This window comes from Cavia porcellus, unplaced genomic scaffold (assembly GCF_034190915.1).
Source record: "Cavia porcellus strain 051 isolate PalLab524CR breed Dunkin Hartley unplaced genomic scaffold, mCavPor4.1 scaffold_24, whole genome shotgun sequence".
NCBI classification, from domain to species: Eukaryota; Metazoa; Chordata; class Mammalia; order Rodentia; family Caviidae; genus Cavia; species Cavia porcellus.
Window position 1 is genome coordinate 10,166,111 of NW_026947507.1, and position 13,473 is coordinate 10,179,583.

Sequence of the window (13,473 nt, forward strand, 5' to 3'; positions counted from 1 at the left end):
AAACAAAACAAAACAAAAAGGTAATAAGACTAAGGAATAATAAAACCCAAACTGTGTAAATTTTGTTGTAAAAAAGAGAGGGAAAAAAGTGCTCTAAAGGATACAACTGCAAGTGTGTTTAGGGGTGTTAAATAGATGACCATATTAATGTTTTTGGTTGGATCATTGAACACAACTGTTTGCAGTCTCACTGTTTGAATGTCCACTTTGTATGCTTTGATACTGTGACTTGAGCAACTATCTCTGAGATGATAATGTGTAATCTATTAACTGGTGATTTCTTACTGTTTTTTTTTTTTTTTGTAGTTCTGTATTACTTGTACCCTTACACTGCTTTGTTTTGTTTTTTCTCTTTTTCCTTTTAAATAAAATTTTAAAAAAGGTATGAATAAAGTGCAATTGAAACCTGGATTTCTCCTTAAAGGTAAACGTTTTGACAGTGAATGAGAAAGAGACAGAGAGAGATATCAGATTAGTCATCAGGAAATTGTAACTATAAACTAAAATAAGTGTGGTGGATTAAAAACTGATGGTCAGGGGGCTGGGGATTTAGCTCAGCGGCATAAGCACCTGCCTTGCAAGCAGGCGGTCGTGAGTTTGATCCCCGGTACTGATAAAAAGGAAAAAGACAAAAAAAAAAAACAAAAACAAAAACAAAACAAAACAAAAAAAACTGATGGTCAATTCATACACCAACAGAAGTGAATCTGCGTAGGTGCTGAGTATGGCTGGCCTACCTGCGGATTGTTTTGGCATAAAAAGGAGACCAGAGAGGAAGAGTGGTGTTGTTGGTTCTCCATGCATTGTTGTTGTTTACTGCTGTTGGTTCTTCTGTTGCTGTGGTTTCTCCTGGAGAAGCTTGCTGAGTTTTTTCCCTGAAACGAACTTTGCTGTTTTCATCATTAGAGGAGCTTGGGACCTTGTTGTTGCTATGAATGGCTATGGTTTACTTTGGGTGAGCTCTGGTCCTTACATTGAGCATCACTGTTTGGTCTAGGAAGGAAAAATGTGTGCTGTTCAATCACCAGAAGAAGTTTATTACACTGGCTTCGTGATAAACTCAGCTGTTCTCACCACTGGAGAGCCTGGAACCTCTTTGTTGCTGAGGATGGCTGTGGTATTTTCAGGTGAGATCTGGTTCTTACTTTTAGTGTTGCTTTCTGGCTCCAGTGCAGAACATTCAGCATGCTGGCACAGATCTGTCATCCCACTGACACAGACTATCCAGCTTCCACTGCAGACCTTGGGGCCTTCCCAGTGCAGATCCATGAAACAGACTTGCATGAGTCATTGTTGTGGGCTATCATCCTCCAGTTGGACTTGTGGGAGGCATTGTCATGAGCTCTAGGTCTTCTATTGAACTCATGCAGGATATTGCCATGGAATACAGGTCCTCCGCTAGATTCTTTTGGTCTTTAGTGTGTGAACAGATCTCCTGCACTTCTTTTATATTTGATTCCTTGAATGACCACTATAAATAATACTATAAATGATGTGTCTTATACAGTTTGCAAAACCCTGACTACAACAATGAGGCACTACACCAACAAGGGTTATATACCTGGATTATGTGACAAAGGTAATGTATGGGGAATGGCTGAAGCTGAAGATGATCACAGGTATGGTACTGGAGCACGGCCAGTCTGAGAACAAAGAGCCAAGCAAGCCACATAAACAAGCTGCTGCAGTCCAAAAAACCAAGTGCTCAAGGCAATTCAAGTTGCTAGACAGAGGGATGTCACAGGACATTAGTCTGCCTGAATGTGTAAATAAGCATGCTGCAGTGGTGGACTAGTGTTGGGAGCCGCGTCTGTGATAGCTCGCCTTGCGCGGCGGACGTGCGGCCTGTGGTAAAGAGCAAAGCCTGAGGTAGATTACCCCTCCCATCGAATATGTTAGTTTCCTGCTTACCGCGTAAACAACCCGCTCAACAATATAGTCTGCCTGGCAACTGATGATGTTAGCCAATCAGCTTGCCTTGCTTACTTTAACATGATTGGACACTGTACCCGTATATATACCGGTGCCACCCCTGGGCGGAAGAAGAAGCCAGGTAGAAGCCCAGAAGTAAAAGCCCAAAAGGAGCCGCGGAGAGTGGACCGGTAGAGGCTTTGGGGCAGACTGAAGCACAAAAGGAGCCGCGGGGAGCGGACCAGAGGAGGCTTCAGCTGGGAGAACCCAGGGCAGGCTGTACGGAGAAGGAAAATAAAAAGAAAAGGTTGTCCACTACCAGACTTTGTCGTGTGTCCTTCCTGCCGGCCGGGAGCGGACATCGACAGACTAGTTCCTTTCCGGTCATCCAGAGAGAGGGTTCCACCTCACCGCAACTTTCTATATTCTGACTCTCTTCTTTATTTCTCCATCCTCCTGCCTTCCTTACCCCTGGGAACTTTGAGAGCTGAGCTTGATGTGAAAATTATGTATATTTTTATAGACATATACATTGTATGTTTTACCATATTTTTGTTATGCAATATACATTTTTATATGTGATACATAAATAAATTCATTGAGGAGAACTTATACCCAGGCATAGAACATCTTGCTTATTTTTCAAGAATCTCCAAACAAATCTAAAGGAAATCAAGATTTATTTCAGATAAAATTTTATTGTTTGTTTTTTAAAGAATAGTTGTGTTGAGTTATAATTCACATACAAATAATTAGCTCACTTAAAGAGCATGATTCATTCATTTGTGGTGTATTCATAGAATTGTGTAAACACCAGGAGTTGATTTGAAGCATTTCCATCATCTCCCAAGGAACTCTTAGCCATAACTCCTTAATCTTTCCTTCACTTCTATTTTTAGGCAGCCACTAATCTAGTTTCTTTTTCTATAAATTTGTTTATTCAGGGTATTGGAAGCAAATAAAATTGTAATATGTGGCTCTTTGTGATTATTTTCCTTTACTTAGTATGATTTCAGTGTTTATCCATGTTGTAATATTTGTTGGTACTTCATCCCTCTTTATTGTTGAATTCCTATTGCATGTTGTAATCTCGTTTATCTGTCCATTCATCAGGTGGATATTTGGTTTGTCTAGACTTTTTGGTGTCTATGAATAATCTTGCTATGAAAATTTGTGTACCAATTTTTACATGGACATATGTTTGCATTTTCTTGAGTATATCCCTTGGAGTGATCTATGGTAACTCTGCATAAAAGTATGAAGAACTGAAATCACATAATCCTTGTTGGTGTAAAGCAGTGTCTTATTTTGGTTTTTATTTGAGTTTCCTTGCTGATTAACTTGAGATCTCTGTCTTTCTTTCTCATTTTTCCTCTGTCTCTCTCTTTATTGGTCTGTCTGTCTGAAAACATTTGCCTTTAAGCAGAAGTCTAGAAACAATACAGTGAAATATTGACTCCATTTCACAATGCTTTATGTTAGTAATTTAATTGATTTTCTCTCAAAATAGTATGCTGTATGTTTTTAAAAGTTAGAAGAAAGAATTTTGAATACTTTTACCATAAAAAAGTGACAAAGGTTTACTAGAGATGTTTAACTTGATTCAAACATTATATTAAATATGTGCATGGTACCTCATTAATATGTGCAATTTTTACATTTTATATATCCAGTAAAATATGCTAAAATTTTTTTAAAGTATTTCAAATAATCTAATTAATTCAAAAGATCTAAGATTGCTGAGATATCAAAAAGACTATTATGTTTCTAACTGGTGATAATATAACTATTAATTTGCTTTCCTATAAATATAAATATTATTGTCTGCATGAGGTTTTTAAGAATTTCTCATCTATCATTACATCAAGAATCATAATCAGCTTTAATATTTTGTATTAATGAAGAATTACTATATCTTAACGCAGAATAGCATATTTTCTGATAGGAAAACACATGAAATGTATTACTTGAAACAGTATTTTGACAACCCTATAACAGATTTATTATAGATTTCTTATTTAAAAATATGTTAACAATGTTTATCTTAAAAAGTTGATTTTTTCCTGCTAATATTTGACTTAGTTGAAAGGAAAACATTTACTTATAAAAAATAATAATATAAGGTTAAATATGCAGTGTTGCAAACCATATAATTGAATGTTCAAAGCTAAAACTTATTGGAAAAAAAATAATTCTGTGACTGTGCTTTGAAAGTCATATCTGAATAATTGTGTAGCTTTATTTTATGATATAAAATGGCTGTAGGCCCCCAAGGCAACAAACTCAATAGACTTGAGACTTTGAGGAAAGACAGAAGGACAATTTGTAAACTTGCTTTCAATGGGAAATCTATAGGCATGTCTTAGAGTTTCAGATTTGTAGAAAATCTTGTTTTCAAATGGATAAAAGTGTCCACAATTCTTTGGATAGGAATATGATGATATCATATATATATATATATATATATATATATATATATATCCAAAGAGCAGTATCTGAAGTGTAAGCCGGTTGGAACAGGTATTTCATCAGCAAACTATGAAATGGCTCACTGGGTTTCCAGATGAATAAAGCTTTATATTATTATACATTCCATAACTGGATTTCTGAGAAAGTATTTTAGTTTCCTGTTGCATCAAGGACAAGACTATCTGGCATTCAGATCAAATCTCTTTACTCTGCAGAACAGTCCAAACAGATGATACAGCCAAATTGAATAGTTAACAATAAGTTGGAGAAAAGAAAAGTTATGAAGAAATGTTATAATGTCTACAGGACTGGTTTCACTAACATGACCTTTGCTGTCTTTATATGGCGTCCATCTAGATGTGTGATCTGAGTAAATGGCTCCGTTTCTCCGTCCCTGACTTTCCTCTTAAGTGAAGATAGCTACAGCCCGGGGTATTGTGTGAATAAATGGGATAATGAATGAACAAGGCATTGTTCAAGGGCTAACTTTTCATTGTCTCTGACATATAATAGGCATTTAAAGTAATAGTAAATCTAGTACTCTGCGCTAAGCAATTTTTAAATGGTTTAAATGTATTGCCTCATGATCATCACACCAGCCTTCAGAAGGTGTAGCATTGTCTTCTTACAGATGAGACTCAGAAGCTGAAATATAAAAAGACTCAGTAACTTGCCTAAAGTCACAGAGTTATAAAATTATGTATACCCAAATGTAAATATGACTTTACAAAACTAATGTGAAATCAAATATAGTTTACTATATACTTATTTTTGTGCCAAAAAAGAATTAATTTCTTGAAAATTAGTTTGTGAGTAGTTTTCAAATCTGAGAAATAAAAATTTTAAAAAGCAATTTATTTCATGAATTTTTGTAGTCTCCTTGATAAGATGACTTAATGAAATGACATAATTTCATTCCAAGAGCTTCTCAGAAGTCATATAATATGATTAACTCAGTTTTGGTGTCAATGAAATTATCTTGGTCTAACTTTTGGTGATTTCATAACCAGGTGTTTTTTTTTTAACCAACAAATACATCATTTAAAAACCAAGGAAACCGACATCTCTGTAATTAAAAAATCATGACTCAAACGCTAGATTTTCAGCCTTCTTCTCAAGGTATTAATCACCACTGCACTGCATGTCAGGCCCTAAAACTGAGGCCCCTCTAGGTGGATATCTACCAGACCACAGAAAAGGATGGCAGAAACAGTGAGTCAGGCCCTTCCCTCCTGCAAGAAATTAAAAATGTCTACAAAGCTGCCATAGTTTGGAATTCAACGATATGTTCTTGACAGGAATGTTCTTCCTTTAAGAACCAAGATTTTGAAATTTATAGATTCCGTAGCTGCAGAAACTAGAAGCACAGATTTCTCAGTAGGTCACTGGGGAATGCTGGTAAAAAGGCCACTTTGCTTCTCCTTCTCAGTATCTCATTTATTTGCACTATTTAGTGGGAACACAGAGCTACTTCATTCTCATTGGTTTAGGGTAGAGTGTGTCCTGAGCATGTTATCTGTCAGGAATCTCTCTCATCAGCCTTCCAAGTTCACATGTTCTCAGAAATCTGGCATATAATACCAGTGTTCAACCATCAGGTGTCTAATTGACCTGACACTGTGATAAATGAAATTACTAAAATTGGACATGGCACTCTGTAAGCTCTCAGAAAGTGGGATCGACTGAGACCATGTGAGGAATAAAAGTAAATTCTCATTCAGCATAAATGTCTGCTACTGTCAAAATGAATCACTGACCCTTCAAAAAGAAGGGAGTATGCTGTAGTCAACTTGCCATCAACACACTATATTGTTTTCTTGAGGAATGATGAAATATTGTGAACTAAGTCCTACTCTTTGTGGCTGGCATATTTAGTGGCACCTGGAGCTACGTTAGTTTGATGAGTGTGAGCAGATGCTTCTGGGTCCTAAAGCAAACTCCATTTCTATCCTCAAAGCTATTTCCTTCCTCTATTTACTATACCAACTCTGGAATGACCAGTGACAGAGGATGACTGACATCCACTGGCTGAATTACGCTATGTACTTGACTGTTTAGTGTCTCTTCTAGGGTAGATGTTTTTTAATGGACACTGAATTGCAGTTGAAAGATCTTTATACAATTTGCCTGCTTCCATACTTCTATCTATATATCACAATTCCAGGTATCCTCATGTATAATCTTTCTGCTTCTTTCTTTCTAGGTCTCCAATTATCTATCCACCTCATTCATCATCACTGTTGTGTGGGTGTATAATCCAAACTAAGGCTATGACCACATAAATCAGATGACCAAGTGTATTGCCAGCACCTCTTCCAGTGAGAAGATTTTCCTCTCATTGCTGTCTTCAGAATCCATATATGAGTGAGATAAGGGGATGCTATTTGTCAGTCATTGGAAGGGATTGCTCTTATGAAAAGATTTTGACATCAACAGGAACAGCTCTCTGCCCAATTGAAATACAGTTGTAAGTTGAGAGCTGTCAGCAGTAGCACTCCCAGTGCTGAGGGACTGTGTTCTTCCACATCAAAGGGAAACTGGGCAGATTATAGCACTAACATAGGCTATTTTACTCATGAGAAATTTGGTGATCTGAATTGCATTGCTCTTTTATTTAAAATCTTAAGTTTATGATTAACATTCTATCCACTGTGGTGGGAAATAAGGCAATGGGAAAATATTTAGTATGCCATAAATGATTTGTCTCTGTATTCATCATTTTTATTTAGTGATATTTAAAATATTTATATTTTGATCATGCTGGGCATCAAATCTAGAACTCCCTGTGCATTAGACAAGTCCTTGCACAGAACCATATTTTCAGTCTTTCATAGTATTTAAATATAGTCATTGATCTCACTGAATATGTCAAACAGAGATAAAGATAACATCTGAACAGAAAGGAGTTCATCTTAGATGAGCAATTAAAACTCAATCATTACTATAATATAGGTACACAGATATTTGTATCATTTGTATACTGATCGAATATGATGTTGAAGCATCGTATAGATCCATGAATTCTATATGGTCCCAAAGTTGAAATTTAGTTAGTTCTGATTACAGCCTGCAATAGCCTGAATGAGTTAATTTACTGCTATATGACTGACAAAGTTACATATATATTTAAGATGTTCAAAGCAGTGTTTTGATATACATCTGCATTGTGAAATGATTATCAAGCTAATTAACATATCTGTCAACTCTTCCAGTGTTCAGATGTGTGCAGTGAGACCACGTGACACGTATTCTCTTAGAAAATTTCAAATACACAGCACATTTACTTAGTTACCATACTGTGTATTAGGTCACTAGAACTCATTCAGTTTATAATCAAAAGTTTATACCCTCTTCTTTTTCAACAAACTCCCACCCACTAGTATCCAGCATTCAATTCTCTGAATATGACTTGGTTTCTTTAGATTCCATGTATAACTACAATCACATATTTATTTCTATGTCTGACATTTTACTTTTACAGAATCTTCCTATTTCATCAGTATTGTTATAAATAGCAAAATTTTCCTCTTTTCATAGCATTCCATTGTATATTTTCTTTACCCACTCAAATGTTAAGGAATACTTAGGTTATTTATAAGGCTTAGCTACTATGAACAATGCTGTTAACTATGAACACACAAATAGTCCTTCAAAATATATTTTCTTTGACATAGACCCAGAAAAACAATTTCTGGATCATATGATAATTCCATTTTTATTTTTTTGAGTAATTTCTGTAATGTTTTCTATAGTGGATGTTTTAATTCACCTTTTACCAACATTGTATAAGGATTCTCTTTTCTCTCTCTTATTTCTAACACTTATTATCTTTTGAATTTGTAAAAGTAACCATTTTGATGGGGTAAGGAAATATCACATTATGGTTTTACTTTGCTTTTCCCTAATGATTAATCATGTTGAGCTCTTTTTCATGTGCCTATTGACTGAATGTATGCATCTCAGAATGAGTCTATGCAGGGCTTGCCTACTCACTAATTAGATTTTTATTGATATATATAAGTTCCTTATATATGTTGGATATTAGCCTCTTATTTGGAGGGAGATCCCATTCTGTAGATTTCTTTTTTATCTTACTGATTGTTTTCTCATGTATTAGAATAGGATGTGTTAGTTTGTTGTAATGTAACTTCATTTATATGTTTATTTACTTACTTCTTGCTTTTGTTGTATGTGCCTCTTGGGTCATTTTACTTGACATAATGAGGGTCTGTTCAAGTTACTACAAATGACAAAATTTTATCATTTGTGGTTGAACAGTGTTCATTTTGTATATATGACTATTATTCAGCTGTCCTATGGCTGGACAAAATTTTAGACATCCACAGATTAAAAGAGAAGGGGTACCATTTGGTTCATGATCAGCTAGATCTAAGGGAGACACATGATGGCAGAATGGGGAAGTGGAGTAAAGTTTTTATTTAATGGTGCCTAGGAAGCACAGCGTGGGGACAATGCCAGAGAGGAAGAGGCAAGGGACAAGATAAAGACCCCTAAGGCCATCCATTCATGACACTTAACAGTATTTGTCATCATTCTTTGAGTGGATCTCAGAGCTAATCAGGTTAACATTCCATCCCAATTGCCCTATCCCTCCCCTTGTCAGTTTCACAGCCTAACACAGCTCCTTTAACAATACTTAATTTCTGAATATAAACAATGGCAAACTCATAATTTTACTAAACATAATACAACTGTCTTATAAACAGAAGCACAATAATCTCTTTCCCAAAGTCTCTACAGTTTGAGCAATTTTTAAAAGTTTCTTCTGAGATTCAAGGCAAACTATGCTATGCACCTCTGTGAAAATCAGAAACAAGTTATACAATCCCAAATTTCAATAGCATAGCATAGCTATTCACATTCCAAAAAGGACGTTAGAGAAATAAGAAAGAATTAGACCAAGACTGAAATTCAAAAGGGCCAATTTTAAGTCTCATAGCTCCATATCCAGCATCTGAAGCACATGCTGGTGAGATGTGAGTTCCAGAGGATGTGGGTGATCCTACCCCGATGGCCCCACCAGTTGCTCTCTATCTGAGGTTGGCTAAATTCATAGGTTGCAGTTTTCACCACCAGATTTTCTATATTCTTGGCATCTCTAACTTTCTAGGATCTTCACTGCTCATCCAGCTAAATTCCCACTGCTTTTTGTTTAGAATACCTTTTGCCTGGTCAAACAACATCCTTCTGAATTCTGTGTAGAAACTCCCTGAACTCACTGCTCTTGTCTTCTTCATGCTGGTAAAGCCAGCACTATCTGGTTGAGCCAAGATTTTCCATAAGCATAGACATTAATTAGGCTTCCTTGTTCATGGCAGCAGTCACCTCTGGGTGTCCAGATGGCTGAACACAATAAAAGAAACCTCAGGAAACCATTTCCTGAGGGTGACCTTTCTGGAACAGGGAATCTAGGTATTTCTTCTCAAGTGAAATGTTTATAATTTTGCATCTTTTAGCCTGTGCAGAATTGCTGATTCCTGATAAGCTCTCAAAGCATCTTTCTTCTGCTCCCTGTACAGATGGTATTAAGAGATTATACCATCTCTTCAGCTGTCACATCATCTTCAATTCCAATTTTATACACGGTTCCTTCTTGGCAAAAATGTAAGTTTTTCAAAAATTTTTCCTCTGTTTTCCCCTCTAATTCTCAGAATAAACCTAGCTAAACCCTGATGGAAGTATCTGGGTCACTCCTTGAATAGTGAGATATCTTGAAATTTCCTTTGCTACTTTGCTCTTAATCTTAGGCTCTTCCAAAATCTCAGTATATAGGCAAAATGCAGGCACATTTTCTAAATGTTTGCTCAAGTGTAGCACATATGATTTCTAGTCCAACTGACAATGAAGTCCTTATTCCCATTGGAAACTTGCCGGGCCTGGCCTTTTCTGTCAGCACTCCTTTAAGCATTTTGGTTTTATGAGCTCAGCCAAAATCATGGATAAAGGTCTGGTTTTAGTACTCTAGGACTTCTGTAGCCCATATCACCAAAACTTTCAAAACTCCTCTTGCAAAACAGTTCCAGGTTTCTATAAGTAATTGCCAGGTATACACACAGCAATAATATCACTTCTCTGTGGAGTTTTATTTTTTAATTAGTCAGTTTTACTATTTCTGGACCCAATACCAACTCCTACAACTAAAAAATGACAAGCCTGACGGGGCTCATATTTAAGCAGATTCAGTCCATAGTTACTTATTCCAAAGTAGAGATGTCATGGCAGAAGAGCTTGGTAGAATAAAGCTTCTTAGCTATAATTGTTGATACATTGTGTCAACTTGAGAAATTTCAGAGTATAACTAAGCAATTCAACAGGGGTTGGGGTCCTCACTTTGTGAATATTCTCATCCTGTGAAAGAGGAGGGCAAAGATGGTGTGAGTGCTACACTCACCTTAGGATTTAGTAGCCTGTTTACAGTTTAAGGGAGGAAAAGAGTTTGATCTCATGCCCCATTTTTGCTCCTTTTCCTTTTCCTGCTGCCTTGAAGTGTTGTCCCTGAGCCTTACCACCCTACTTTGGAGCCAGCTGATTATGGACTGAAACCTCCACAAACTGTGAGCGAAATAAATCTTTCCACCCTTAATTTTTGGTGCTGGATATTTTGTCTCAGTAATGAGAGAAAAAAAAAAAAACCCAAGTATTAATTTATGGAATAGTGACACAGAGTATAGGGAGCCACACGACCGCCCTGCTGCTGTCTCCCCGCCTCTCCCTTATATGGGCACATAGTGCGCCTACAACAACCATGATCCTCTCCTGTTCACGTCACGTACAAGGACGTGACGATGACCCATCAGAGATCACCCCGTAGCCTCTTCCTGTCCCACTGGCCCGCCCTTGCCCTATAAAAGCTGTGACCACTTCCTCAATAAATGAGACTTAATTGGACTTCCTCAACTTGTCTCCGTCTTTCTTTGTCTCTTGCCCTGTCTATGTTAATCCCCATTCCTCCTCCTGGTGGTTACCCTGTGGATTGACCCGCAGGCCGGGTCAACAGAGGAAGGGGAGAAAGGCGAGACATTAATGCCATGGCCATGGTTCCATGATCTACCATGACATACTCAGTAATATGCTCCCTCAGCCCCCTGAATGGATACCAAGACCATCAAGTTGCTAATACACCCTACCCACTACCATATCACATTTTTACTTATCTGTTCATTAGTTCTTAAATGTTTTAGTTGTTTCCATTTCTTAGCTATTATGTATAGTGTTGCAATAAATATGGGCATGCAGAAATCTGACATATTTTCTTGGACATACATTCAATAGTAGGATTTCTGGATCACATACTAGTTCTATTTTAGTATTATGAGGAGTTTCCATACTGTTTTTAATAATAAAAGCACTAATTGCCATTCCCACCAACCACCAAAAGTGAAATGGTTCACTTTTCTCAACATTCAAGCCATTATTTGGCATATTTTGCCTTTTTACTATTAGCTATTCTAACTAGAGACAGATGGGATGTCACTGAGATTTTGATTTTGATTTTTATGATTGATTAATAATACTGAACATTTAAAAATATTTGTATTGGCCATTTATACATCTTCTCTTAAAAATGCTTATCCAGCTATATTGAAATTACTTGCTTTTTGCAATTGATTTGTGTTACATTTATATTTTATATATTCCCCCTTGCCAAGTATTAAGTTTAAAAATACTCTGTACTGCTATAAATTACCTGTTTACTACATTTATTGTGTTCTTATTGTGCAGATATGATCCTATTTGTTCAGTTAGTTTTTGTTCCCTACACTTTGGTATTCTAATTCCAAAAGGATAACATTAAACTGAAATAAAAAAGACATTGAAGAGGATATCAGAAAATGGAAAGATATTCCTTGTGAATGGGTAGGAAGAACCAATATTGTGAAAATGGTTATAATTCCAAAACTGTTATAGAGATTTAACACAATCTTGATCAAAATAGCATTAGCACACCTCGTAGATCTAGAGAAAACATTTCTAAAATTTATTTGGAACCAGAAGAGACCTAGAATAGCAAAGGCAATGCTTGGCAACAAAGGCAGCGTACAAGGCGTCACAATCCTGGACTTCAAATTACGCTACAAACTTACTGTGATGAAATCAGCCTGGTACTGGCAAGAAACAGATCTGAAGATCAGTGGAACAGATTAGAAGATGTAGACACAAGTCCAAACACTCAGTCACCTTATCTTTGACAAAGGGGCCAAACATGTTCACTGAAAGATGGTCTTTTTAATAAATAGTGCTGGAAAAACTGGCTTTCCATGTGCCAAAGACTAACACTAAACAAATATCTATCACTATGCACTAAACTAAAGTCAAAATGGATCAAAGATCTAAATATTAAAACAGAAACACTAAATCTACTGGAAGAGAAAATAGGTAGAAATCTTCAAGACATATGGGTAGATACACAGTTCATGAACGAAACAAAACTGCACAGGAAGTACTTTGAAGAATCAAAAACTAGGATCTCATTTTATTAAAATGTTTTGGCATCAAAAGCAATCACCAACACAGTAAAAAGAAAACTCATGAATTGGGAAAGTATCTTAGCTACCTGTCCCTCAGACAAGTGACTTCTATCTAGAACATACAAAGAATTTTTAAAAATCAACCCCCCACCAAAGTCAAAGACCCAGTTCAAAAATGATCATCTGAGACAAATACACACTTTTCAGATAAAGAAACACGAATGATAAACAAATATATAAAAAATGTTTAACATAATTTATCATTTGAGAATGAAAATTAAAAAACACTGAGATTCCATTTCACTCCCTAAACAATGACTATTATCAAGAAATCAACCAAAAAACAAATGTTGGTGGAGTTGTGGGGAAAAAAAAGAGAAACTCTTCTGCACTGCTGGTGGGAGTGTAGGCTGATACAATCATTGTGGAAATCATCGTGGAGTTTCTCAAAAAACTAGGATTATAGGTCCTATATGACCCAGCTACTCCTCTTTTAGATATCTTCCCAGAAGAATTAAAAACATCATACCACAGCAATATATATGTGCACCAATGTCTGTAGCAGTACAATTTGTAATAGCTAAATCTTGGAAACAACCCAAAT